Source organism: Crocuta crocuta, unplaced genomic scaffold (genome assembly GCF_008692635.1).
Source record: "Crocuta crocuta isolate KB4526 unplaced genomic scaffold, BGI_CrCroc_1.0 scaffold204, whole genome shotgun sequence".
Classification (NCBI taxonomy): domain Eukaryota; kingdom Metazoa; phylum Chordata; class Mammalia; order Carnivora; family Hyaenidae; genus Crocuta; species Crocuta crocuta.
Window position 1 is genome coordinate 455,527 of NW_027529603.1, and position 5,165 is coordinate 460,691.

Consider the following 5,165-nt stretch of genomic DNA (forward strand, 5'->3'; position numbering starts at 1 on the left):
TTGAGGTGGTACCAGCATGTCAGGGATGAAACCTAGCCTATGTGGCTGATGCCGCAGATGTCTCACCCCAGAGACGTCTTATAACCAAGAAGAAACAAACTAGCTAAAATAAACAGACAGGTTTGGCTTTATAATTAAGCCAGAGCAAAACTGTGCAGCAACATCCTATTGTTCAATTTTAAGTGGTGTTCCAGGACGGGGTGGTGAAGGGGACTCTGTGGAAGAAGTAGAAGACAATGAACTCCACCTTCTATAATAAAAGGAGAAGAACTTTGGAAAGGAAGCAGCACTTTTGAAAGGATGGCTTTTGCAAAAATCTTATGACTGGTGGAAAGGAAAGAGGAGGTGCAAAGGGAAAGAGCCAGAGATAGAGAGGGGCCCTAGGGGCTTTACTGGTGGGAGGCCTCAGTGCCTCCCTGACAGCTTGATGTATTTCAGTGCCAGAAACTGCTGACCATACCCTTTCTGTTTAAGTTAGCACATTTTGTTGGCTTCCCTGTAGGTATCGAGTGATTCTTTCCTAGCTCTTGTCTGTATTCACTTTACTCCCTTTAATACACTTATATCCCAGTCCACATTCTTAATAATGAAGTCAAAACATCCTGTTGTCAGGGATTTCAGGGTGGGGTAAAAAAAAAACAAAACAAAACACCCAACTGACTACAAAGAAGCAATGAGGGCAGCTGGAATTGCACCAGGAGGGAGGGATAGATTCGAGCTGCACTCCATGAAACCTGGAAAACTCCATCACCTTTTCCAGATTCTCTCCAGCCTCTACATCCCCAAGGACCTCATTGTCCCTAAAGAAAGCTATTAGTGTGCACAGACTAATGAGACCTTTCAGTCACTGGAACGGAAGAGACACAACGGGGAGTCCGTTTCTGCACACTTGGCAATAGGCTGCTCGAAACACCTGGTCCTCCTCTCCGCCCCCCGGGCTCCAGTCAGGGCAATGCTGGCTCCTTCAACCTTGGCTGCCTGAGGGCTTCTGCTAGAAGAGACAGCCCTGAGGAGCCAGAAGACTCCTGTGATGGGTCCTAGCTGCCATCTGGGACTCCTGCTCCCATCTAGGGGACACTGTGTCACAGTTTCATCCTTGACAATGGTGTTGGGGAAGGTCTTCTTGGAAGTGAAAAGGGGTTCTTCTTGAAAACCAAGGCAAAGACACTAATAGGGATCCACCGTTTGCTTTGGAAATAAGGAATTATTCTCAGGTGATGGTGGTGGAGAAGGACACATGACTGTTAGGGCAACCCTCATTTAAACATGGATTCACCTTCAGAGACTAAACTCATCCAGTTGCTCACACTTCCTCTGATAGAAACCAATCCTGTGCACAGGGAAGAAGCTGTGTAGCAGCCCCTCATCTCTCTGTGGAACCTCATTCCCCAGTAAGCACCACAAGGCACCACTTGGCAATTTCCTCTTGTGGTAGCACTAGGCCATCTCCAATTCCACGGAACATGCACCATGATGAGTTCTAGTCAATACTTTGTAAGTCTCGGGAGCCAAGGCAACCACACATTGATGCTGTGATTCCAGAATGATGATCTCACAATTTTGGGCAGGGCAGAAGGACTTACAAAAAGAACACAGCTTTAGTCTCTACAGGAGCATGCTGCTCTATTACAGTTTTTACTATGGTTAATCCATGGGTATTCAGGGCTTGTTTATAGCTTCCGTGAGCTGGGATAGTGAGAGTTTCTCCCTGAGGACGCATCCATCCTTGACTGACGATAGCTCCTGGACTGGCATAGATTCTCCAGGTAATTGTGTGCCTACAGCCAGCCTTCTGCAGCGAGGCCCAGCTCCTCTGTTCTCCTCTTTGTGCTAAATCACAGCACAGGCTTAAAAACAACCAAAAAAGGGGGCTTAGACTACACAGCACACACAGACATGCACATGCCATAGATGGCATATAGAAACTGGGGTCCTGCTGGGTTGCTTCAGCTGCACTCATGTCCCCCGAGAAGGGAGAGCTCCGCCCTGAGCTTCACCAGTGAGGAGGAATTCAGACACCCAGCTCAGCAGCCTGCCCAGAACTCTGCTAACCGCTCCAGCGTGTCACCTGTTCAAGAACAACGCATTCCCCCTCCTCCTTTGGGTGCTTTGTTTACTGGTTTCTGGGAGGCCAGCTGACAGAGCAAACCCACCATCTCAGAGGAGGCAAACCTGTTAATTGTGTCCACTTAGAATGCCCAGTGTCTTTTTTCTCCACTCACATTGCCTTTCCTCTGAGGGGCTAGGAAAAGCCACACTCCACTGGCTGCTATCTGATGTCAACACCAGCTTCCTACTTCAGGTAAGATCTTGCATTCCAAGATGGGTTTAGTACTTTCCCTGGCACGGACAAAAAGGGGTCTAAATGTAGCCATTCAGAGTTCTATCACATTTCATTTGTTTCTGCATTCATTCATTCATTCATCAAATGTAGTGGGGTCCCTATTTAGAAGTATAGCAAAGGTGGAAGAAGTAAGACCACAGATTCAGAAATTTTTGAAACTTTGCTTTTGCACTTACTTAAATTATATGCTGGAAGAAATGGGAAAAACATGTATCAGCCTGAAGCTGGGTACCTGCTTCACTTCAGCTCACTTCTGTTTCCTGAGTTCCCTATTTATACTGAACTTTTTCTCCTTTCCAGAGATTGTTTTGGAATTCACAGGGGAGAGAGGCCCTTGTGTTCATAGGTAAACAAACTTAAGTGTTGCACTTGAAAAGTGACTCAAGGGTATATTTTTATAGCCAGGGAAATAACAGTAAACAAAGATAAAATATGAATCTGAAAAGAGATTCAGATACACATTTGGAAAGAAAAGGAGACACTGCATTCCTTCAGAAGAAAGATGGGGATATGGCAGCGGTGGTAATATACTACAGACATTTGTATTCACTGAGTTTCTAACTTTTACAACACATGACATGGAGTTCTTCCAAATTCTGGAGCGTTGGGGTCCCCATTACAGCATGGGAGTCACCCCAGGGTGGGAGACACAGCTCTGGTCCTGGCATCAGGCTCCAGCTGATTGCAATAATGATGCTGAGCAGAGAGAGAGAGAGAGAGCAAGACCCTGCCATAAAGGGGCTCTCAGCCCAGAAGGGCAAATGCTCAAAACAGAAGTACAAATGTCTTCCAGGGCAGTAGACCCTTGCTGTGCATCAGAATTACTGGAGACACTGTAAAAACAAAAACAAGAACAAAAACGAAAACAAAGACAAAAACAGTCATGCCTGAGAGGCGCCCATTCTCCTGAATCTGATTCCTTATTTGGTTATCACCTCTACTGCCAAGATTTGCTGAAGCTTCCACATGACACAACTCTCTCACGCGTGTGCCTGTATGTGCTTCCACACTAGGTTTTTATCACACTCCTCCCTATCTGGGTGTCCACCTGCACTCCAGGTCTGGCTGGACTCTGACCTTGACAAGTCACAGAAGTATCTATCATATGACGAGAAGACTTTTTTTTTCTTCCATAAAATGGTTGGATATTCAAAATTAAAGTTAATAGTTAAGTTTTTACATTAATGATTGGAATCATATGTGATATTTCCTTTTTAATTGTGATCCAGGCATCCCCTTTATCACTCCAGAATTTAGAAGGAAATTTCCTGAGACAGACTCATTAGTCTAGGCAGTGACCGTGGCCTAAATCTTTTTCAGCAGTGGGACTGAAAGGTGAGCCCAGGAAAGGGAGAGCTGTCATGCTCTGACTATCTTTCTTGGCCAATGAGTCACTTGCAGCTGCCTCATGACAAGTGGGCCAGAGAGTAGAGGGACACTGTGAGTGTCACCCACTTACCAATTTGCACATTTCAGAAAGACCTAGAAAAAGGAAAACAACAGACTATGATAAGCCCTAAAACCATATCACATCTTCTCTTTCCAGACAGTTTATTTTCAATTGCCAGTGTCATCAGCTGTGTCACCAGGCAGTGACCTATACTATTTCTCCTCAAAACCCCTCTAGTAGCAAATGTCCCATGGGGTCACCTTCTCAGTCAGCTAAGTCAGAATCACAGAATTCTGGAAATGTAAACCTGACAGAGATCTTCCTAATAAGAGGGGAACTGTTAATATTGCTTCAGTACCTACTATGGGCCAGCCACTTCATGTATTTTATTTCATTTAATCCTTACATTAACCCTGACATGTAGGTTTCATTGTTCTCAAACGTTAGATGAAAAAACAGGCCTGGGAAAGTAAAGTGATCTCTACAAGGTCACACATCTAATGACCCAGATCCGTGTAACCTATAAGCCCCCGTTTGTCAAAGTGGAGATTGTATACAAGACAGCATGGCTACAGTCAAAAGAATCTACATAAACACAATACACTCTCTGATGTGCCAGTTTTATTCAGTGATACATAATTTAAAAGCCTGTCTTCATTAAAGCAAACATACATTTATGATGGAGGGGGAATACAAATTTGCACAAAATGTAAAGATAACACATGAAACTTTGGGAAAATTCTTACTTGTGGCAAGCTACTTCTGGTTTTGCCTCCCAGACCCCCAGGACTCTTACCATATGCCCCAGCCAGGAAGAAGATTCTCAAAGATTTAAAAGCAGAGCCATATGCCCAGACAGAATTTAGGAAAGGCACCCCCAAGTAGAAGATGGGGGAATGGCTTGTCATTAAGGAGCAAAGAGTAGTGACTCCATTTTGTGGGGAGATTCAATTTCAATGTCCATCACTAAAGGAATATAAATCAGATAAGGCCATTAGTTGTCAAGACCCTACCCACCTGACTGATGTTCTCAAGAGGCTTCCAAAGCTGTCCAGTAGGGAGGTAAGAATCCACACTGAATGAATGAGCCAGTGACGAGCCCTACCTTCCCCAAACTCCCCTAAAAGGCACACATACATATCACTTCTTGTCTCTGTCTCTCCCACACCCAGATTTTCCTGCCCCTGAATCCTAGGGATCTTTTTTCAAAAACATACAGAATCATCTTTGAGGTGGTTACCATCATCAAGGACCTGATTTTAAGCTAGGTAGGCCAGCCTATGCTCTGTTGAGGCTTGAATTCCTCCAGAGAAGTTAATCCATGAATTTTGAAAAGGATGAAAGGATGGACTCCAGCCAGGCCCTCAGCCCAGTAGAGCTGGGCACGACTGCCTGGCATCCTGACATTAATTGAAGTTAATAGTTTTAACC

The 5,165-nt window shown here is 44.8% G+C and overlaps 1 long non-coding RNA gene across 1 annotated transcript in view; it reads left to right on the forward strand.

Annotated features, from left to right (window-relative positions):
- The first annotated feature begins 1,603 nt into the window (after nucleotides 1–1,603).
- The window catches only part of LOC144229776 (uncharacterized), a 27,523-nt gene continuing 23,961 nt past the window's right edge, over nucleotides 1,604–5,165 (forward strand). The window contains exon 1 of the long non-coding RNA XR_013334599.1: nucleotides 1,604–2,302. This is a non-coding gene — a long non-coding RNA (uncharacterized LOC144229776). The remainder of the gene's footprint in view (nucleotides 2,303–5,165) is intronic.